The sequence below is a fragment of the Melanerpes formicivorus genome, unplaced genomic scaffold, assembly GCF_026170545.1.
Source record: "Melanerpes formicivorus ecotype bairdi unplaced genomic scaffold, bMelFor1.0.p_v2 SCAF_25, whole genome shotgun sequence".
Taxonomy (NCBI): domain Eukaryota; kingdom Metazoa; phylum Chordata; class Aves; order Piciformes; family Picidae; genus Melanerpes; species Melanerpes formicivorus.
Genome location: NW_027142377.1, coordinates 9,334,906 through 9,348,165, shown reverse-complemented (window position 1 = coordinate 9,348,165; position 13,260 = coordinate 9,334,906). Strand labels below are relative to the sequence as shown.

Genomic DNA, 13,260 nt, shown 5'->3' with positions numbered 1-13,260 from the left:
CACAATGGTGACATGCTCATCTATGACTTGTGCAATCCATTTGTGCTGGGGCTGGATCCAGTCTGTGATTGCATGCCTGGCAAGAGCATTCCCTGCCGAATCCACCAGACAGAGCCTCATTAGTTTGATGGTCTTTTTAAATGCCAGTTTCTTTTGGTCAGGCCTGAAGCTAGTTTGAGATGAGGCTGATACTCTGAGAAGCCACCCTGTAAAGCTCTGCTCTGCATGCACAAGTGTGCATGCGTGTGTCAGCACATGTCATCGTGTGTGTGTACAATTGCAGAGAACTGAAGAAAATTGTTCTCCTCATCAAAGTCACTAATTTTTGGAAGAGTGAATGAAAACTCCTTTTTGCACTCCTTTTGTCATAGCATGGCCAGGCTCAAAGAGTGGTGGTGAATGGAATGAAATCCAGTTGGCAACTGGTCACTAGTGGTGTTCCTCAGGGCTCAATATTTGGGCCAGTTCTCTTTGATACCTTTATCGATGCCCTAGACAAGGAAACTGAATGCACCCTCAATGAGTCTGAAGATGACACTTAATTGTGTGGGTGTGTTGATCCACTTGAGGATAGGAAGGCTCTGCCAAGAGATCTGGACAGGCTAGATTGATGAGCCAAGGTCAGTTGTATAAGGTTTAACAAAGCCAAGTGCTAGGTCCTCGACTTGGGTCACACCAACCTCATGCAACAATAAAGATTTGGGGCAGAGTGGGTGGAAAGTTGCCTGGCAGAAAAGGACCTGGGAGCATTGGTTGACAGCCATCTGAACATGAGCCAGCAATGTGTTCAGGTGGTCAAGAAGGCCAACAGCATCCTGGCCTGTATCAGGAATAGTGTGGCCAGCAGGAGTGGGGAAGGGGTCATGCCTCTGTGCTTGGCACTGGTGAGGCCGCGTCTTGAATGCTGTGCTCAGTTTTGCACCCCTCACTACAAGAAAGACATGGAGTTGCTGGTTTGTGTCCAGAGAAGGGTAACTAAGCTGGTGATGTGTCTAGAGAACAAGTCTTACAGGGAATGGTTGAGGGAACTGGGATTGTTTAGTCTGGAGAAGAAGTCTTGAGGGCAGACATCATTGGAATAGGCTGCCCAGGGAGGTAGTGGAGTCAGGACTCCTGGAGGTGTTCAAGAAGCGTGTGGACATGGATGGCACTTTGGGATGTGGTTTAATGGCCATGGTGGTGTTAGGTCAACAGTTGGACCTGATGATCTTAGAAGTCTTTTCCAAACAAAACAATTCTATGATTCTATGAGATGAACACATAACTGTGCTGAGTTCAGTACCAATGGTATTTTGGGAATTAAATTTTCAAAATAACTTGGCAAAGATTTCAATGAGTTGAATGATCCAAAATGATCCAAACCTTCCACCTACCACAAATCCAAGTTCTTCCTTTCTTCAGGCCTTTGTACCTCACCCAGTTCCATCAAAAATACACTGGACTGAGAGCAGAGTTTGAGGAGATCTTTGGAGAGACAAGTAAATATTTTACACACAGAGCAGAAGCTGTTCTTCATCAGCAGACAGCAATACCTGTGTTACTCTGCCTCCCTCTTTTATCTTTTCTGTGTTCAGGAGTTCATTCTTTGTTGCTACATTCAAATGGTTGCAAAGGTACATATGGCTATTACTGCATAAATCCATAAAGCACACAAGGCAGTGTGCAGTTTGAAAACACAAAGAGAGGTAACAACAACAAACACCATGAAAGGCTATCTGTGAAATCCAAAACACCAGACTCTTCATTCCTCTTTGATCTCCCTGACTCAGGGTTGTGGTTTTTCAGGATGTCCACAGATTAAAACTACTCCTTTCAAATACTTCAAGATCTCCTAAGGGTTTGTTTTCTGGCAAATTGCATGCTGTTCCTACCAGAGATAAATAACAATATTGGAAATGTTTAATAATTTCCTAATTGACTGCTTTGTTACCAGTATTGGTATCGCTTGACCACATTTACAGATTAGAAATGTATTTTTTCCTGGAGATAATTTATATTTGCATTCACAGGCTGAGGAAATGCCACCTACTCCTGCAGCTGTAAATCAGAAACCATTTACCTTGCCAATACAGGCAGACAATGTTTACGTGCAGGACTACATTTATTGTTTGACTAATCTGTATGGGGTAGATTTTCTATTGCATTTCAATAGCTCATCTACTTCAGACTGTTGTGAACTTTCTAAAGATGTGTTTTCACTCATAATAACAGATCTTGGAGTGTAGTAATCTGGAACTGAAGTTTCAGTGACAGATTTATTCAACTAGCATTTTGCATGAGGCATTACTGCAAACATTATCATATATGTGTGAGTGCGTGTGTGAGTGCATAAATACATTATACTTACATATGCATCTGACAAAAGCTTTGAAAGATAATTTCTGCAATTTAGTAAACTAAGGATTTCAAGTCAAGCATCAGTTTCTGAGTGTTTTTCATCATGGATTTCACAGCAGATGACCTGACAGCTAATCTCATGATCTGAATTGCACTCCACCGCACATACCCACACAAACTGCCATCAGACCCTCAAAAGATCACCCTGCTTTCACATGCCATGGATGCAAGTCCACGCTGCTGATGTCCAGAAGTCCAGACTGACCTCCTCACCCCCTGTCTGGGAAACATTCCTCCTGCCAGAAGCTCATTCTTGCCGACAAACAGAGCAGGACCAGCGGGCACTCACTGAAAAGGGACAAGAGAGGGGCTGTGAATGGAGTGTGTCTGGTACAACAATGCCAGACAATGCCTGTGAATGGGGTTGAAAACTATGCTCCTGTTAGAGGAGCTGCCAGCAGCTTCCCTGCCCCCTCTCTCCCTTCCTTTAAGGGTCTCTGCTCCTCTTTAAAAAATATATCATACTCCAAAGCCATGCCAAATAGCTGGACAATGTCAATAAGGTGCTGTGTTTCAGAAAGGGAGGGCACTGGCTAGTAGTGCCTATGACTATATAATTTCTCCAGCACTCCTCCCATTCTGCACCACCTGCTCTGTGTGCCATTAAAAAAGGACAAAAGCAAAGTAAAAATTGGAGTGCAGGTGCTGCTCCTGCATTTGGGTGAGACCAAATGCACCCGTGTCACCCTGGGATGGGCCCCTGGCCTCTAGTTTTGCCCCCTTTTGAAGAGCAAGAAAAGCACTCCACTAATGAGGTGTGAGGTTCAGACCTGGCTTTATTTCTCTTTGGTTTAAGCTGTGGGTTTGGGAAGAAAGCAAAGAGTAGAAGGAACCATGTATCTACACCATGACATGTTTCTCCCATCTGATTCATAGTAAAAGAAATGGCTTACTTAGCAGTGAAGATAAGATAAATGCAGAAGGTGCTAAGAAGTTTTACAGGCTACAGCTAAGCTCTCATCTCATTTATACTGAATGTAGTCCAGGTAACTCTTCTGAAAACAAGGGAGTGAATCCCAGCTTTTCTGGTAAAGATCAGTGTTCAGTTCAGAGTGCTATGTAAGTTTTGAAACTATTTGGACTCCTTTTTCCTTGTCTGAGAGCATAGAAAGTTTCACTGGAAATATTGAATTAAAATGAAATTGAAAACATATTTCTAACATTTATTACTAGTACTAATCTTGAGTGATCATTTTGTCTACAAGACAAGAGTTTGGTACTGGCACTTACCCCTTAGGTCAGATTGGTGCAAAAACAAAACAAAGAAATCACAGAGCTGCAGGGGCAGTACAGTACTTATAGCAAGCCACAGAAAGGATCTGCTAGATTCTCTCCTGGTGTCAACAGGACCCCTGGAGCCAGCACAAAAAGCCATGGTTTTCTGGGAAAATAGCCTGACATCTTAGGGAAAAATAAACCAAAAACCAGATAAAATGAAAAAGCACCTTGCACTACAGAGCCAGGCATTGGTCCCAGCTGCTTCAAGCAAAGCAAACAGACTGCTTCCCCAGCTGCAGAGTGTCCTGGCAAGGCTAATCCTGCAATAGCCTCCTCCCTGGGCACCTTTTCCCCCCCTTGCCAAGGACAAGGCACCTGGCTGGGGAGCTATTGTGTCCAGCTGGGATGCTTGGCAGCTGGGGGTGAGATAAAGCAGACACCAGGCAGTTTTATAATGTGGAGGTGGCTGGCCCGCAAAGCAGGAAAGTGTAAAGGTGGTTTAAAACCCACAGCTTTCTTTTGTTGTTGGGTTGGTGTTCTTTTTCCCTATCTGAACATTTGGCCTCTCCTGGAGTATGTGCTGTGGGCAGAGCAGACACTCTGGCCCTGAACCCGCAATGCCCACAGGACCGCCAAAGCTTACATGACTATGAACAGATAAAAACCCTGGGGAAGAAGGGGAGTAAGTGGGAGGTAGAAACAATAAAGTTGGGAGTTTAAAATTATTTTACTTTTAATGCATGCCCCTCTCTGTTTAGAACATGTGTTTCTGTTGTACGGAGGGGTATTTCACACCCAGTGGGAGCTAGGTTTGCAGCGAGATTTGAGTGCATTGAACTAGGAACACAGCAGTCTGGATAGAAGTAACATGCCTCTTCCTATGGGCTTGGTGACCATCTGGTGGTGACCTCTGAAACTTTACATCCTGGGGACCAAGTGATGTCTATTCTACCCTGCTCACCCTGAAAGCTCAGCCCCAGCCAGCAGCTCCCACTAACTGTGGAGGCAAGACAGGGACTGAGGGAGGGAGAGAGACTTCCCCTCCTCCCTGGACTCATAACCAGCTAAGTTTTTTGTCTCGTTATACCTTTTAACGCAAGTAAATCCAAATAACTGGGCAGTAATGAATTATAAATGGAACAAAAATGAATATACTATTAATACTACTCCCAGAAGAGGATAAAAGGGATCAGCAGCTTTATCCCATGGTGCAGCTGAGAACTGACAAGCAGGCTGGGCTGACATTCAGAGGCCACTCTGTTTTCATAAGGGAAAGAAAAATCTCTGGCGAAGGCAAGGCAATATTTTCACTGCTTCCACAGCCCCATGCTCGAGAGCCCCAGCTGCAGCCCTGTGCACCACAGCTCGTTCCAGCAGACCATGGCTGCTTCCTCTGAAATAACTGTCTGTAAGAGGCACGGTTCTAAAATGGATGCAGAGAAGATGCTCACTTTGCAAATGAACACGCTCTCCCTCTGCTTCTTTGATGAAATATGCTTGTATAAAACAGGCAGTAAACAAAATTCAGTGCTTAACAATCTCCAGGCCTTTCTGAACTCCCACAGACCCCTATGGCTGCTGCAAGGTGATGGGAAGGAAAACAAAGCTGAAAGCACAGCCTGCCCTGGCACTGACCTTCCCGCAGCCAGGTGCCACAGGGCACTCAGGCTTCCGATAACACCCTGGCATGGCCAGCACTGCTGCTTCACTGGAATGCCAGAAGATAAGGGCAGTGTTTTCTGAATTATTTTCTGAAAGCAGGTTTGAGAGAGGGTGCAGATGCACGGTGAGGGAGGCCCTGTCTCCTGACCCTCCAGAGCAGGTAACTGGATCCGCAGGGACCATAGAACCACAGAATCATGTGATTTTTACTTTTACCTCTGCACATAAGGACTGGTCTGGGGAGTTGCTAAGCACTGAGGAAAGTAAACTAGACACGTGCTTAACCTCTTTTATATACTTTGAAGCACAGTTAAACTCCATCAAGTGCCGAAATCCAAAAGGTTTCAATCCAAGGCACTTCCATAGTTTTTCACATATTCTGTTGTATGCCTGGAGCAGCCAGCTCCAGGGCATACTCATGGGCCCAGTGCAGCTCAGCAGTCACAGCATCTCCAGGAAAACCCCAAGACTTGATCTGAACTGTAGCATGCAGAAGGAAAAATAAACTTTGATGATGGTCTGCAGTGGAGTTTCTTTGGTCATCAGTCTAAGGTAGCAGGTACCCAAAGATTCGGGAGAAGCGCATGTGCTAGGATGCTGTAGCAGGGGCTTAATCCTGTTGCATTAAAGGCCAGTGTGAAGCTTTACCTTGACATGAGTGGGACCAGCATATTCAGTTCAAGAAGGGCTAAAACTTTTGCAAAACACCAGGAGGTCGTTTTAAAAATCAACGTGGCTAATCTGGGCAGAAAGAAATTAGGTGCTGCATTTTTGAGGACGTTTAACTAGAAGCATATGAAAGTGGACAGATTTCCTGCTCAGTGGACAAATGCTTGGGCTAAAATCAGCCTCTCCGAAGCACTTCCATCATTTTCTTTGTCTTTGATTTGGTATGATCAATTTTAGCACACCAGGAGGCACAGAGAGCAGCCATATAGGGACTGAAGTTGAATCACTGATAGCATTTTGAGTAAAAGAGAAGAACCCAAAGCTTCAGCCACATCACATGATGATGATCCAACTTTTCCCAGAGCTAAAGGGCCTGCAGCTCTGGTGAAGATCAGGCCAAGCAAGTGTCTGTTCACATCACATGAGCCAAACTGAAATAAAGTACCTGTCTGTAATACTTGTGTGTGGTCTTGCTCCTGAGCTGTCCTGTCCTCCCAGGGACATTCCCATTCCCATTCCCATGGTGGTGGGACACCATTTCCCGCTGCATGGCACAAGGTGACTCAAAGGGAGATGTTTGAAGCCAGGTGATTAATGGGGCTAGGTTTTCGTCCCTGTCCATTTGGGGAAATTACAGGTCTCAGGGGAATCTACAAGATGCTCTGCACCCTGACTAGCAGCAGTAAAAAACTGTTCTCCAGCTGTTACCTATGACCTCATGTGCCCAAATGAGTGCTGGTCCCAGCCTGCTGGCCCTGCAGTCTGCTTGTCCTGGGATGGTCAGGTACCCTCTAGCCATCAGGAGCAGCTCCCCATCCCACAGACAGGGTACTACTGTAACCATGGAAACCAGACCAGCTCTGGTCACCGTGGAAACGCCCAGTGGTGCTCAGGTTGGTGATGCTCAGGTACTGAGGGGAGCGGCAAGGGGGCTGGCCCCTCACTGACCACACAGGGCTGAGAGCATGACCTTGCCTCCGGGACAACAAACAAAACCCAAGCAAGCATCACAGTGGCAATTCAGGAATGCCTCACATCTCTTCACACTTTCTTCCGTGCAACATGGTGTTCCATCAAGCCTGGTAAAACGTCCCAAAACAACCACAAGAAGAGAAAATAAAATGTGGTGTTCATGACAATACTGAGTGGTTACATAAAACTTTGTTCCAGCTGCACTGGCTGGCTCCAGCTCACAAAAATCATGAGTCCAATGCTGCTACTTTGCAAGACAAACACAGTCCTCAGGCCTGAATGAGTGTGCAAAATGTAAACTTAAAAACGAATTTTCTTCAAAGGATAGTAAGTGTTAATTGTCATTGCTGCTGCTCTCACCCATGATGTTTTGTGTGAGAAAGAAAGAGCTCATTTAAACCAAGAAAGGTAGCAGGATTAACACTGGAATACATGTGCACCTATGTACTGATGGATTTACGTACTGCTTTATTGGATGTGCACTCAGCCCTAATTGTCAGGCTGTGTCCACTCAAGTCATCAAAAAGGAAATTAAAAATTACAGAAGTAAAAAAATTCTGGGTATTTCCACCACAGCTTAAATAACCCCTATATATTCTGAGTTCTCTTTGTAGTACAATATGGCATTGCATCTCCACAGCCCTGATCACGGATAGCAGGGGAATATTCCAGTAATTATATCAAATCCCCAGTGTATTTTGAGGTGAACTATCTAGAATAACCAATTTTACTAATGTGTCACTCTTCTGTCTCATAAAGTAGGAGTCAATGGGCTGTAAGAGATGCAGTGTGGGCACCTGTTCATACTGGGACCCAGGAGGTTACCTGCCTTGTGAGGGATTTGAGTACCAGGATCTGTACACACACAGCTTGGCGCCCATCACCATGAATATCCCAGTCCTTGCTTCTCTGCCTGAGTTTGTACACTAGCTTGACTGCCTTCTCTTCAATAATCCGCCATGGCTTTCAAGGAAAACAGCTTTTCTAACAAAAGGAAAAAAAGGGAAAAAAGGAAAAGGGAAAAAAAGGAAAAGGGGGAAAGGGGGAAAGGGGGAAAGGGGGAAAGGGGGAAAAGGGGGAAAAGGGGGAAAAGGGGGAAAAGGGGGAAAAGGGGGAAAAGGGGGAAAAGGGGAAAAGGGGGAAAGGGGGAAAGGGGGAAAAGGGGGAAAGGGGGAAAGGGGGAAAGGGGGAAAGGGGGAAAGGGGGAAAGGGGGAAAGGGGGAAAGGGGGAAAGGGGGAAAGGGGAAAAGGGGAAAAGGGGAAAAGGGGGAAAGGGGGAAAGGGGGAAAGGGGGAAAGGGGGAAAGGGGGAAAGGGGGAAAGGGGGAAAGGGGGAAAGGGGGAAAGGGGGAAAAGGGGAAAAGGGGAAAAGGGGAAAAGGGGAAAAGGGGAAAAGGGGAAAAGGGGGAAAAGGGGGAAAAGGGGGAAAAGGGGGAAAAGGGGAAAAGGGGGAAAAGGGGGAAAAGGGGAAAAGGGGAAAAGGGGAAAAGGGGAAAAGGGGAAAAGGGAAAGGGGAAAAGGGAAAAGGAAAAAGGAAAAGAAAAAGAAAGGAAAAAGGAAAAAGGAAAAAGGAAAAAGGAAAAAAGGAAAAAAGGAAAAAAGGGAAAAAAAAAGAAAATAAAATGTCAATCTTGAATTTAAGGCACTAAACTTTGCTTTCCACTTTAATGGAGAATGGCTTAAAATAAAAAAAAAAGCACACACCCCTTGCCCTGAGCCCTCCAAAGCCTAAAATCTTGAAAGAGATAAGTTCCATTTTATTCTTCTCTGCACCCAAATGTCTCCTACTGACTGTAAAACCTGTAGGGACATCCTTGCGAAATAAAAGTTCCTGGAACAAACTTCAAAGCAATTAAGCCAATGTCAGCTTTTTTTCATAACATTACAATGATTGCATTGTGTCATAAAAACATTACAAATTATTGAAAGGGGGTTTATATTAATATCATGATAATGTACACAATGTCAAGACAAGTGTTGTACTGACCAGCTGATCCAGGGTCTGCTTTGTTGGCATTTGTGATGAGATCGCTGCTGCAACAAGCAGCCTATAGCCACAGACATACTTATTTTTTTAAGGGTGAAAATACTGAGGTTTGTTTCACTTTTTTTTTTGTCCCCCTGGTTTTATGGTGCAATGTGATATTTCCTCAATTGCTTGACTAATGAAAAATAATTTAGCTTTAAAAAAAAAAAGTATTTGATACATCCCTTGCATTCAGTACTTTTACTATCTACAGAAATGGTTTAATTGCATAGATCTTGTCCACAAGGTCAGTAAGAAGAAAATTAAAGGGACTTTGATCCTGATTCACTGTGACTTCCTTTCTCCACTCTAGTACTGTTGAAGGTGGTTTTCCATCACAACATGATTTATATAGAATAGAATAGAATAGAATAGAATAGAATAGAATAGAATAGAATAGAATAGAATAGAATAGAATAGAATAGAATAGAATAGAATAGAATAGAATAGACCAGGTTGGAAGAGACCTTCAAGATCATCGCGTCCAACCTATCACCCAACACCACCTAATCAACTAACCCATGTAACCAAGCACCCTGTCAAGTCTCCTCCTGAACACCTCCAGTGACGGCGACTCCACCACCTCCCCGGGCAGCCCATTCCAATGGGCAATCACTCTCTCTGTGTAAAACTTCCTCCTGACCTCCAGCCTGAACCTCTCCTGGTGCAGCCTGAGACTGTGTCCTCTTGTTCTGGTGCTGGCTGCCTGGGAGAAGAGACCAACCTCTGCCTGTTTACAACCCCCATTCAGGTAGTTGTAGAGAGCAATAAGGTCACCCCTGAGTCTCCTCCTCTCCAGGCTAAGCACTTTATGCACTTCAAAGACACTTCATGGGGAAATGTGGGCTCCATTATTGATTGCAAAAGTAAATTCTAGCTACATGGCTAGAATTATGGAGCTTTGTCAGTAACTGGAATCAGATATGTGATAAAAGACAAACCCCTAAAAAAATGGGCAACTCTGGTGTTTAGTGTACAAATTTAAACATCTTCATTTTCTACTCTACCTAAGCAGAAGCAGCAGGGATTAAGATTTTAAAATATTTTATGTCTTGTTCCTCCTTATCTCAATCTGATCCTATGGATGTTAATTGCGCAAAATGCCTGTTTCATAAGACTCTTGATTATCATGTGTGAAACTTGCCCTGATTAATCCTGAGCTTGCCCCAGGGCTGTAGATAGCTGCCAACACAGCAGGATGACATGTCTGCTGCCAGCAGCTTGCAGACCATGGGCAGGCTGAGCCACCAAAACACAACTTTGGTCAAGGAAGAGAGTCACACACCTCCTAACTGGCCCTCATCCAATGCAGTCCTCCTGCAGACTCACTTTCACCAAGGTCTTGTTTTGTAAAACCAAGTGCAAGGCAGGCGTCACATTTTTCTGCAGGGCTGGGGGTTCAGGGAGGAGAAATTCTCCATAGCAAAATAGACAGTGAGAAAAAAAAAAAATAGAGAGAAGCAGGCTGTGGCTACAGGAAAGCATATTTCTTTAAATAAACCTCAGGAAGTTTTGTTACTTTAAATTTTTCAGCTGCTGCCCTCTGAAGAAGCACACGTTTCACTTTATCATGTAAAGGAAAGAGTAAACTGAGCACCATAAATCGGAGTTGCACTTACAGCGAAGGTGCTGTTTATCTGTCTGATATTTAGACTGACCTTTGCTGGGTTGTGGAGTTTGTCTGTCTGCAAATCCTCAAATCTCAAACAGAGAACACTCTGCCGAGAACCAACTGACCCGCAGGGAGATGAAATATTATCTTCTCCACTGTATACAACTTTTTCCCTGGGAGTCTCACCAGCACCAGGGCTCTGTCTCCAGCCTCTCACAGGGTTATGTACCCATCCAGCTACAGCACACTCTGCCAGCCATCAGCCATGGGTGCTCAGTGGCCCCATTGCTGGAGCTCTGACCCTTCTCTCTGTGCCAGCACCACAGTTCCTGCCTGAGGCAATCTCATCTGTTTGATCAAAGATGCTAAATCTTGTATTTCCTCACATACACTAACTCCAGCCCTAGATTATCTGTGGTGTTGCCTGTTTCTGTTCCCACTGCTCATATACAGTGGTGACACCTGAGCAAAGTCCCACCAGGAGAAGTCTCAGAAGCCAATACATACAGCTCACATCCCAATTTGTTTTACTAGCCCATTTTCCCAGTGTTGTTTCATTCCCTCCTTAAATCATTGTAGGTTTTTTCTAACTCATCCCTTGGAAGATGATCACGCCACAAAGATGGCATCGGCGCTACTTTTGTTATCCTGAGGAAAATGTATTGCTATTTTTTTGCCAATCGTCTCCATTGCCAGTGTTTAAGATTCAGTGCTGGAGCTCATGCTTTCCCCTTGCTTAGCCTTCCAAAGCCTTTTGCAAACATTTAAATAAACAGCCCTAGGAAGTAAGTATTAATAAATACATTTTACAGAGCTTGATTTAGTCCAGCCAGTAGGAGTTATGCACACACGAATTAGTAGCAGACTCAGAAAAGCAGCCCATGTGCCTCGAGTCCAAGTGCTGCCAGACAAAAGCTGGCTGCAGTCACTTCTCCAGCATCCCAGAAAAATGGGCTCACACTGCACCACTCAGTCCCTTCACAAACTTCTTGCATGAGCATAAGCTCCATGAAATAGTGAGGTTCACCAAAGTGGGTTGAAATTCAACATACCCTGATTCCCTTCCATCCATCCATCCATCCACCCATCCGAGACACTCCATCCAGGGCAACACTTCTGGTCCTTCCCTCCAGTCACAGAAAGAATACCCTAATGAGTTAACACTAAATGAAGCAACAGCCAAGATTTGTGAATGAACAGGACAGAGGACTGTCAGACCAATCTTCACACAGTGATGGCTTATTCACAAAAGCTAGGCTTTGAACAACCTAATTAGGACTAAGAATACATCATCTGGACAGTACTGAGAAAAGTGAAATATGTTGCAGTCACTGATGCTTTTGTATTGTTTCCTGATATCAGCTGAGCAGCCAAATAAACCTCTTTCCCCAAGCAGGAAAAGGACGCAGCAGGCTCTATATGCCTCTGCTTTTATAACCTAGGAACACCCTGGTGAAAACCACAGGCTGAGGTGCACCCTGGTCCTTTCCTGTGTTAAAAATCCAGTCCATGTGTGATAACCCCATCCACCAAGACCTGAGCCAGATCTGGTGGCAGTCACAGTAATCACTCCATTCTCTCCCTAAAGCTAAAGCCTAGGACTGAAACTTAGCCTTAAAACCCCCTGTAAAGATGCATTTTGGGGTACAGTACCCATAGGCAGCAGCAGCCCAACCATCAGGCTTTGCTTAAGTCACTTCAACTGATACCCTACGCTAAGGACAATGCAGGGCTGTGAGAGGGAAGGGACAGACTGCAAAAATTTTGTCCAGCATCACAGTAATCAGAGAGCTGAGCACATTTCCCTTACCACTGAGGTTTTCCCAACCCACACCTCCACTTGTGGCTCCCTGCCACCAGTCAAAAGGCAACAGAAGTAAGCTGGAAGAGTTAATCCTCCAGGATTTAAGCACAGATGGAGCCAGAGAAGACTTTCCTTTAAAAGTACAATTGTTGTTCAGTTTCCCCCAGGTACAGATTCATTAGCTCTTGACTGGCTCTTCTTGCTTGCTGACTACTTCTGGAAAAAGCCATTTACCCTGGTGAATGTCAAGGTTAGTTCAAACTGTCCTTGTCATCAGTCTCTTTGGCAGAAGGTCAGGGAGAAGCTTTCCTCAAATGGGCAGCATCAAACAAAGCAGAGCCTGACTTAACTCACCGAAGAAAAGGAGACCTTCCCTGCTAGGCAATAAACATTTCTCTGGGCAAAGAGGACAAGAGATTAACCCCCCTCTCTCCTCCCAGATCCTGTCAAACTGCCTTCAGCTAGCAACCTATGTACCCATGGAGCTGATCACATCCTCATCTTCCTTTGCTGGGCAAGACCACATTTGTGTGCTGAATCTTGCAGAGAAGACTAAGCCTCAAAAAGATGTTATCCTAGCAGAAGCTTATGCCACTTTTACTAAAATGATTATTTTAGTTCTTTTAATTTAATTCTCACATATCCAGCACCACAAGCTTTATCACTAGGTTATATGGGAATCATTACAGCACATAAGCAAACTATAACCACACATTTTATGCCTGTTAGCTTCAGTTCCTAGAGTGCATGCTGTGATGTCTTCAAGGTGGTTGGGAACCACTCTATAAATGCAAAAAGAAGCACATGTGGTACTTAATGGGGGGGGGGGGGGGGGGGGGGGGGGGAAGTATCCTGCAAAGCCTCTCTCCCCTTTTGTGTGCTGTGAGTAAGGTGGCTCCAG

The 13,260-nt window shown here is 44.8% G+C and overlaps 1 long non-coding RNA gene across 1 annotated transcript in view; it reads right to left on the bottom strand.

The window, feature by feature from the left end:
- Positions 1–2,599: 2,599 nt before the first annotated feature.
- Positions 2,600–13,260, bottom strand: part of LOC137448587 (uncharacterized) — a 50,600-nt gene continuing 39,939 nt past the window's right edge. The window contains exon 3 of the long non-coding RNA XR_010989147.1: positions 2,600–2,685. This is a non-coding gene — a long non-coding RNA (uncharacterized lncRNA). The remainder of the gene's footprint in view (positions 2,686–13,260) is intronic.